The following is an 11216-nucleotide window of genomic DNA, read 5'->3' as shown; positions in this document are numbered from 1 at the left end:
AAGATCCCGTAACTTACACTAAGTTACATTGCTTGCAAGGCTTGTGTGTGATGTTGTATTACCGAGTGGGCCCCGAGATACCTCTCCGTCACACGGAGTGACAAATCCCAGTCTTGATCCATACTAACTCAACTAACACCTTCGGAGATACCTGTAGAGCATCTTTATAGTCACCCAGTTACGTTGCGACGTTTGATACACACAAAGCATTCCTCCGGTGTCAGTGAGTTATATGATCTCATGGTCATAGGAATAAATACTTGACACGCAGAAAACAGTAGCAACAAAATGACACGATCAACATGCTACGTCTATTAGTTTGGGTCTAATCCATCACGTGATTCTCCCAATGACGTGATCCAGTTATCAAGCAACAACACCTTGTTCATAATCAGAAGACACTGACTATCATCGATCAACTGGCTAGCCAACTAGAGGCATGCTAGGGACGGTGTTTTGTCTATGTATCCACACATGTAAATGAGTCTTCATTCAATACAATTATAGCATGGATAATAAACTATTATCTTGATACAGGAATTATAATAATAACTATACATTTATTATTGCCTCTAGGGCATAATTCCAACAGTCTCCCACTTGCACTAGAGTCAATAATCTAGCCCTCACATCACCATGTGAATTACATTGTAATAAATCTAACACCCATACAGTTCTGGTGTCGATCATGTTTTGGCCATGGAAGAGGCTTAGTCAGCGGGTCTGCTACATTCAGATCCGTGTGTACTTTGCATATATTTACGTTCTCCTCCTCGACGTAGTCGCAGATGAGGTTGAAGCGTCGTTTTGATGTGTCTGGTCTTCTTGTGAAACCTTGGTTCCTTTGCTAAGGCAATGGCACCAGTGTTGTCACAGAACAAGGTTATTGGATCCAGTGCACTTGGCACCACTCCAAGATCCGTCATGAACTGCTTCATCCAGACACCCTCCTTAGCCGCCTCCGAGGCAGCCATGTATTCCGCTTCACATGTAGAATCTGCTACGACGCTTTGCTTGGAACTGCACCAGCTTACTGCACCCCCATTAAGAATAAATACGTATCCGGTTTGCGACTTAGAGTCGTCCGGATCTGTGTCAAAGCTTGCATCGACGTAACCTTTTACGGCGAGCTCTTCGTCACCTCCATACACGAGAAACATCTCCTTAGTCCTTTTCAGGTACTTTAGGATATTCTTGACCGCTGTCCAGTGATCCACTCCTGGATTACTCTGGAACCTGCCTGCCATACTTATGGCCAGGCTAACATCCGGTCTAGTGCACAGCATCGCATACATGATAGAGCCTATGGCTGAAGCATAGGGGATGGAGCGCATATGCTCTCTATCTTCATCAGTTGCTGGGCACTGAGTCTTACTCAATCTCGTACCTTGTAACACTGGCAAGAACCCTTTCTTGGACTGTTCCATTTTGAACCTCTTCAAAACTTTATCAAGGTATGTGCTTTGTGAATGTCCTATCAGGCGTTTTGATCTATCCCTATAGATCTTAATGCCTAGAATGTAAGCAGCTTCTCCTAGGTCCTTCATAGAGAAACTTTTATTCAAGTAACCTTTTATGCTCTCCAAAAGCTCTATGTTGTTTCCAATCAGTAATATGTCATCCACATATAATATTAGGAACGCCACAGAGCTCCCACTCACTTTCTTGTAAATACAAGATTCTCCAACCACTTGTATAAACCCAAATGCTTTGATCACCTCATCAAAGCGTTTGTTCCAATTCCGAGATGCTTGCACCAGTCCATAAATGGATCGCTGGAGCTTGCACATTTTGTCAGCATTTTTAGGATCGACAAAACCTTCGGGTTGCATCATATACAACTCTTCCTTAAGGAAACCGTTAAGGAACGCCGTTTTGACATCCATCTGCCAAATTTCATAATCGAAAAATGCAGCTATTGCTAACATGATTCTGACGGACTTAAGCATCGCTACGGGAGAGAAAGTCTCATCGTAGTCAATTCCTGGAACTTGTGAAAAACCCTTTGCCACAAGTCGAGCTTTATAAACGGTCACATTACCGTCAGCGTCCGTCTTCTTCTTAAAAATCCATTTGTTCTGAATAGCCTTGCGGCCCTCAGGTAGTATCTCCAAAGTCCATACTTTGTTCTCATACATGGATCCTATCTCGGATTTCATGGCTTCTAGCCATTTGTTGGAATCTGGGCCCACCATTGCTTCTTCATAATTTGCAGGTTCATTGTTGTCTAACAACATGATTGTCAAGACGGGATTACCGTACCACTCTGGAGCAGCGCGTGATCTCGTCGACCTGCGTGGTTCAACAGAAACTTGAACTGGAGTTTCATGATCATCATCATTAACTTCCTCCTCAACCAGTGTCGCAATCACAGGGGTTTCCCCTTGCCCTGCGCCACCATCCAGAGGGATGAGAGGTTCGACAACCTCGTCAAGTTCTATCTTCCTCCCACTCAATTCTCTCGAGAGAAACTCCTTCTCGAGAAAAGTTCCGTTCTTAGCAACAAACACTTTGCCCTCGGATTTGAGATAGAAGGTGTACCCAACTGTCTCTTTTGGGTAGCCTATGAAGACGCACTTTTCCGCTTTGGGTTCCAGCTTTTCAGGCTGAAGCTTTTTGACATAAGCATCACATCCCCAAACTTTAAGAAACGACAACTTTGGCCTTTTGCCATACCACAGTTCGTATGGTGTCGTCTCAACGGATTTCGATGGTGCCCTATTTAACGTGAATGCAGTTGTTTCTAATGCATAACCCCAAAACGATAACGGCAAATCAGTAAGAGACATCATAGATCGCACCATTTCTAATAAAGTACGATTACGACGTTCGGACACACCATTACGCTGTGGTGTTCCAGGCGGTGTTAACTGCGAAACAATTCCACATTGTCTTAAGTGAGTACCAAACTCGAAACTCAGATATTCACCCCCACGATCAGACCGTAGGAACTTGATCTTCTTGTTACGATGATTTTCTACTTCACTCTGAAATTGCTTGAACTTTTCAAATGTTTCAGACTTGTGTTTCATTAGGTAGACATAACCATATCTACTCAAATCGTCAGTGAAGGTGAGAAAATAACGATATCCGCCGCGTGCCTCCACGCTCATCGGACCACACACATCGGTATGTATGATTTCCAACAAGTCACTTGCACGCTCCATTGTTCCGGAGAACGGAGTTTTAGTCATCTTGCCCATGAGGCATGGTTCGCACGTGTCAAGTGAATCAAAGTCAAGTGACTCCAAAAGTCCATCAGCATGGAGTTTCTTCATGCGCTTTACATCAATATGACCCAAGCGGCAGTGCCACAAAAATATGGCACTATCATTGTTTACTCTAACTCTTTTGGTCTCAATGTTATGTATATGCGTATCGCTATCGAGATTCAATATGAACAATCCTCTCACATTCGGTGCATGACCATAAAAGATGTTACTCATAGAAATAGAACAACCATTATTCTCAGACTTAAAAGAGTAACCGTCTCGCAATAAACAAGATCCAGATATAATGTTCATGCTCAACGCAGGCACTAAATAACAATGATTTAAGTTCATCACTAATCCCGATGGTAGTTGAAGTGACACGGTGCCGACGGCGATTGCATCAACCTTGGAACCGTTTCCTACGCGCATCGTCACTTCGTCTTTCGCCAGCCTCCGTCTATTCCGCAGTTCCTGCTTCGAGTTGCAAATGTGAGCAACAGAACCGGTATCGAATACCCAGGCACTACTACGAGAGCTGGTTAAGTACACATCAATAACATGTATATCAAATATACCTGATTTTTCTTTGCCCGCCTTCTTATCTGCTAGATACTTGGGGCAATTGCGCTTCCAGTGACCCATACCCTTGCAATAGAAGCACTCCGTTTCAGGCTTAGGTCCAGCCTTGGGTTTCTTCGGCGGATTGGCAACGGGCTTGCCGCTCTTCTTCGAATTGCCCTTCTTGCCTTTGCCGTTTCTCTTGAAACTAGTGCTCTTGCTCACCATCAACACTTGATGTTCTTTACGGAGTTCAGACTCTGCGACTTTTAGCATCGCAAACAACTTGCCGGGAGACTTGTTCATCCCTTGCATGTTGTAGTTCAACACAAAGCTTTTATAGCTTGGCGGCAGTGATTGGAGGATTCTGTCAGTGATAGCTTCTTGCGGGAGTTCAATCCCCAGTTCAGCTAGACGGTTTGAGTACCCAGACATTTTGAGCACATGTTCACTGACAGACGAGTTTTCCTCCATCTTGCAAGCATAGAATTTATCGGAGGTCTCATACCTCTCGATCCGGGCGTTCTTCTGAAAGATGAACTTCAACTCCTGGAACATCTCAAATGCTCCATGACGCTCAAAGCGACGTTGAAGTCCCGGTTCTAAGCCATACAAGACTGCACATTGAACTATTGAGTAGTCCTCCTTACGCGCTAACCAAGCGTTCTTAACATCCTGATCAGCCGTAGCGGGTGGTTCATCTCCTAGCGCAGCATTAAGGACATAATCCTTCTTTCCAGCTTGTAAGATTAGCTTAAGATTACGAGCCCAGTCTACAAAGTTGCTTCCATCATCTTTCAACTTAGCTTTCTCTAGGAACGTATTAAAATTGAGGATGACACTTGCGTGAGCCATGATCTACAACACAAATATATTCAAAGTGGACTTAGACTATGTTCAAGATAATTAGAGTTCAACTTAATCAAATTACATGCTAAACTCCCACTCAAAAAGTACATCTCTCTAGTCATTTGAGTGGTTCATGATCCACCTACACTATCCCAAGTCCGATCATCACGTGAGTCGGGAGTAGTTTCAGTGGTAAGCATCCCTATGCTAATCATATCATCTATATGATTCATGATCGACCTTTCGGTCTCATGTGTTCCGAGGCCATGTCCGCACATGCTAGGCTCGTCAAGCTTAACCCGAGTGTTCCGCGTGCGCAACTGTTTTGCACCCGTTGTATGTGAACGTTGAGTCTATCACACCCGATCATCACGTGGTGTCTCGAAACGACGAACTGTAGCAACGGTGCACAGTCGGGGAGAACACAATTTCGTCTTGAAATTTTAGTGAGAGATCACCTCATAATGCTACCGTCGTTCTAAGCAAAATAAGGTGCATAAAAGGATTAACATCACATGCAATTCATAAGTGACATGATATGGCCATCATCACGTGCTTCTTGATCTCCATCACCAAAGCACCGGCACGATCTTCTTGTCACCGGCGCCACACCATGATCTCCATCATCATGATCTTCATCAACGTGTCGCCATCGGGGTTGTCGTGCTACTTATGCTATCACTACTAAAGCTACATCCTAGCAAAATAGTAAACGCATCTGCAAGCACATATGTTAGTATAAAGACAACCCTATGGCTCCTGCCGGTTGCCGTACCATCGACGTGCAAGTCGATATTTCTATTACAACATGATCATCTCATACATCCAATATATCACATCACATCATTGGCCATATCACATCACAATCATACCCTGCAAAAACAAGTTAGACGTCCTCTAATTTTGTTGTTGCATGTTTTACGTGGTGACCAAGGGTATCTAGTAGGATCGCATCTTACTTACGCAAACACCACAACGGAGATATATGAGTTGCTATTTAACCTCATCCAAGGACCTCCTCGGTCAAATCCGATTCAACTAAAGTTGGAGAAACCGTCACTTGCCAGTCATCTTTGAGCAAAGGGGGTTACTCGTAACGATGAAACCAGTCTCTCGTAAGCGTACGAGTAATGTCGGTCCAAGCCGCTTCAATCCAACAATACCGCGGAATCAAGAAAAGACTAAGGAGGGCAGCAAAACGCACATCACCGCCCACAAAACCTTTTGTGTTCTACTCGAGAAGACATCTACGCATGAACCTAGCTCTGATACCACTGTTGGGGAACGTCGCATGGGAAACAAAAAATTTCCTACGCGCACGAAGACCTATCATGGTGATGTCCATCTACGAGAGGGGATGAGTGATCTACGTACCCTTGTAGATCGTACAGCAGAAGCGATTAGAGATCGCGGTTGATGTAGTGGAACGTCCTCACGTCCCTCGATCCGCCCCGCGAACAATCCCGCGATCAGTCCCACGATCTAGTACCGAACGGACGGCACCTCCGCGTTCAGCACACGTGCAGCTCGACGATGATCTCGGCCTTCTTGATCCAGCAAGAGAGACGGAGAGGTAGAAGAGTTCTCCGGCAGCGTGACGGCGCTCCGGAGGTTGGTGATGATCTTGTCTCAGCAGGGCTCCGCCCGAGCTCCGCAGAAACACGATCTAGAGGAAAAACTATGGAGGTATGTGGTCGGGCAGCCGTGAGAAAGTCGTCTCAAATCTGCCCTAAAAGCCCCATATATATAGGAGGAGGGAGGGGGACCTTGCCTTGGGGTCCAAGGGAACCCCAAGGGGTCGGCCGAGCCAGGGGGGAGGACTCTCCCCCCTTTTTTTTTTTCTTCCTTTGATTTTTCTTCCTTGGCGCATAGGATTTGGTGGGCTGTCCCACCAGCCCACTAAGGGCTGGTGTGACCCCTACAAATACCTATGGGCTTCCCCGGAGTGGGTTGCCCCCCTCCGGTGAACTCCCGGAACCCATTCGTCATTCCCGGTACATTCCCGGTAACTCCGAAAAACCTTCCGGTAATCAAATGAGGTCATCCTATATATCAATCTTCGTTTCCGGACCATTCCGGAGCTCCTCGCGACGTCCGTGATCTCATCCAGGACTCCGAACAACATTCGGTAACCAACCATATAACTCAAATACGCATAAAACAACGTCGAACCTTAAGTGTGCAGACCCTGCGGGTTCGAGAACTATGTAGACATGACCCGAGTGACTCCTCGGTCAATATCCAATAGCGGGACCTGGATGCCCATATTGGATCCTACATATTCTACGAAGATCTTTATCGTTTGAACCTCAGTGCCAAGGATTCGTATAATCCCGTATGTCATTCCCTTTGTCCTTCGGTATGTTACTTGCCCGAGATTCGATCGTCAGTATCCGCATACCTATTTTAATCTCGTTTACCAGCAAGTCTCTTTACTCGTTCCGTAATACAAGATCCCGTAACTTACACTAAGTTACATTGCTTGCAAGGCTTGTGTGTGATGTTGTATTACCGAGTGGGCCCCGAGATACCTCTCCGTCACACGGAGTGACAAATCCCAGTCTTGATCCATACTAACTCAACTAACACCTTCGGAGATACCTGTAGAGCATCTTTATAGTCACCCAGTTACGTTGCGACGTTTGATACACACAAAGCATTCCTCCGGTGTCAGTGAGTTATATGATCTCATGGTCATAGGAATAAATACTTGACACGCAGAAAACAGTAGCAACAAAATGACACGATCAACATGCTACGTCTATTAGTTTGGGTCTAATCCATCACGTGATTCTCCCAATGACGTGATCCAGTTATCAAGCAACAACACCTTGTTCATAATCAGAAGACACTGACTATCATCGATCAACTGGCTAGCCAACTAGAGGCATGCTAGGGACGGTGTTTTGTCTATGTATCCACACATGTAAATGAGTCTTCATTCAATACAATTATAGCATGGATAATAAACTATTATCTTGATACAGGAATTATAATAATAACTATACATTTATTATTGCCTCTAGGGCATAATTCCAACAAATAGTGCGACATCACATGTGCAAAATCACTAGAGCTAACCTACAGAAGCTCTTGCACATGAACACAACATCAAGGGGGGGGGGTACATGAGGGGTAGGCCTCATGCCTATGTGCCTTGACACATCACCACACCATCACAAGCAACAAGCACATCATAAAGGGAACAGCTACACATGTTATAGAGGACACACACACTCACATAAGCACTACAAGGGGTCAACACCTTAGTGCCATGACATCCACAAGGTGCATCCCCACACATGAATCTACACAAGCATGCATACAACACCCCCTACACATGCTAATCATAGCATGCACCACTAGTGCAACACACACACACACACAAAATCTGTTGCCGATGCCATCAAGACTTGGTAAGTCACACATAACTTCACACTTTCTGCGCTGAAAAGAAGCAGTTTTCAAATGTCTCTCATTTTAGAACTGTAGTGACAGTTACTGAAAAATGGGGTCGAATAGTACGTCACACCTCTTATGCTGAAATTACAACAAGAGTATCTGATAAATGAAAACTAATTTGATCCTAAATCTTAATTTCAAATATTTACCTTTTGACCATTTGAACTATCCAAGATGTCATGTTTCTGAACTTAGCTAGCCAAGTGCGTTGAAGTGGAGCTCTGACCTGACTGGAACTCTGAATATGGCTGGATGAATGCCAAACCCGAGAAATCTTATATTGCCCTAGCCTCACCATCTAACTTATCAAGATACATATTGTCGTCATGGTCACATAATTGTCCGGTGACATATAAACCTTTATGTGTACTTTGTCTATCTATATTTGAGAATGAATCCACTTTCTAAACAAGAGTGCTTTGAAGTATTTATTCTAGCAGCTATCTGTAAGACATGAGCAAGGATCTAACTTATTTACATATTTCTTTCCTCCGTCATGCGAGCTGCAGGGTGAGCCTGAGCCTCCACGAACTTGACGTGATCGGGGTTCGGCACTCTTACACGCTTGCCAACGCAGTGGCCGTCGAGCCGGTGGTCATCGGCCGTCGAGCCGGTTATGGTCGTCGAGGTCAACTTTACCTTCTAACTGTATCTACTTTTCGCCAGTGCCAACCGTTGTTTTTAAATACCTTTCATCTTTGTAATCATCCATTTAGGCTGCAGGACTGCTACTTCTTTGTTCATATAAGCTTATCCGTGCATATGATGCTCCTGTGGTCCTGTCTTTACTTACCTGATGTAATTTATGAATGTGCACAGCCACCAATGCATTTTTACTGCTCTAACTTATTTTTTAAAGATGATACTGTCACTTCTCTTGGATTGCTCTGCTTTCTAGAGTTCAGTAAGTTGCATAAGTTTAGCAATAGTTGCATGAACAGGTGTTGCCCACAGGACAAAAAACAATTGAAAAGAACACCACATAGTGAACGCCTCAGCAAACAACAAGAAGATTGGTGCACTCAGTCACACAAAGGAGGCGCGCCCTGGGCGCCCCCCAGCCACTAGTGCTTATAGAAATGTGGCAGTAGAGGAAAATAAACAAATATTTTCTTTATTTGCCTACATATGCTTAATTATGTGATCCAGTTCCCGTTCCATGTAGAATAGTCATTTGATGGGTTATAGAAACCTATTAGGCCATGAGTATATGTTTAGTTGTTCTCTCATGTTGGTTAGGAACAACTTTCAGTGAATTATAATAAAATCAATAAATAATTATGTAGTTGTAGTAGGTGAGCCATGGTGCATAGATTTGAGTTGATAACTAACAATAACCTGCTAACTAATCTTAAAGTTATCTCTGAAGCTTCTGTTTCCCATATGTTAGAGTTCCTGAGTTCAGTCCACCCAAAAGAAGTTTGCCACTACACAATAATTTTTTAGCTCTCTGTTCTGCATATATTATTTTTATTTTAAATATTTGTATCCATTGATATCAACTTTAAAAGGAAATTTATATGTGTGTACCAGGCAACGAACACAACAATGGCACTACTGTATGTGGAATAAGAATGCATATGTGTAGATTACATTCAGAAGGTTGAGTGGTTGTTGTTCGCGTACCTAGGGCTCAAATAACTATCCCCCAAAGTGTCGTCTTATTTTCTGTCATAAGTGTTTCCAGCCTGCTACACACCCCAGGCCGAAACCACAAACTACAAGATGGATGATCTCACAACAATGGCACTACTGTATTTGAAATAAGAATGCATATGTGTACATTACATTCAGAAGGTTGAGTGGTTGTTGTTCGCGTACCTAGGGTTCAAAGAACTATCCCCAAAGTGTCGTCTTATTTTCTGTCGTAAGTGTTTCCAGCCTGCTACACACCCCAGGCCGAAACCACAAACTACAAGATGGATAACCACGTGTAAAGTGTGCATCATGCTTTTTCATTGCACAATATTTTTATGTTTTCTTCCTTCCTTCTGTGCTAGAATTATTTTTGTTCTACTAAGCGAGGCATGTATTTAGTCTGTAATTTTTAACACTTAAATTACGTGGCTATATATTTTATTCCTGTTAACTCAGTATTTTTAGGGTCTGTCAACTCCATTTGTTTACTGTGTGGCCTAAAAATTTATAGGTATCGTCAGCGTGTTGTAATATATCTTGGTCTATACTTAGGTATATATTTTTATGTTGGTGTACTGATATACGAAGGCAAAAATGTAACCACTTAAGAATGAAGGTTAAAAAGAAAAAGAAAATTGGTGGAGACGGCTCTATTAAAACTACCAGCTTGCAAATTCTAATAGTGGCTTCAAGTATTGTATGAATTTTCTAAAATAGCTACTGCACGGATTGACTACTATTAGTTTTAATTTATTTATTACTTGTACATTATAATATTTGATTATTTTATATGCTTTCTTATGTTTGATTATTTGAATTACAAGGATGATCTGAAGCACCCAGAAGAAGTAGAGGACATGACAGGAGGAGGGAACAAGAAGCTTAGTTTATCATTGATGTTATGTGTTGAAGTATGTTGATGTGTGATTATGCATTTGTTGGGCCTTGAACCTTTATGTGTAGAGGATTCGATGGATGATGTAATTGTAATTCATGTGATGTGCTACTGAAATGAAATATAAACAACTAATTTGCAATCTTGTACTTGTTTTTCAATGGGTCTATGTTGAGATATACATGCTTTTGGCAAAATAATGCATCAGCCTAAACAATTTAGATATTTTAATAATAAAATAGTATTGATGGAGGCCCATGTAGAATAGGTTATTGAATTGGGCAGTGAAATTTATGATGATTCCATTTGGTCACTAGCAATGCCATGTCAGCACCGCCACGTCAGATCCTACGTGGCTCACACAAATGGGTAATGACCAAACCAAAATTTTGATCAATAGAGATTCACGACCAAAATTTTAGAAAGGTCAAGTTTGTTCATTTTTTACGGCCAACTGTTGAGCTTGTAAATTTGGTCAAAAAAAGTCAATAAACAACAACAATGACGAATCAATGATCAATATAGAGAGTCATAAATGATCTTATTTCTTGTAGTGGGTAAACATGTTTCAAACAGTTCCACAGGAGAGATAGGATAGCATG

Source organism: Hordeum vulgare, chromosome 3H (assembly GCF_904849725.1).
Source record: "Hordeum vulgare subsp. vulgare chromosome 3H, MorexV3_pseudomolecules_assembly, whole genome shotgun sequence".
Lineage (NCBI taxonomy): Eukaryota > Viridiplantae > Streptophyta > Magnoliopsida > Poales > Poaceae > Hordeum > Hordeum vulgare.
Note: the sequence above shows the minus strand (reverse complement) of the source record.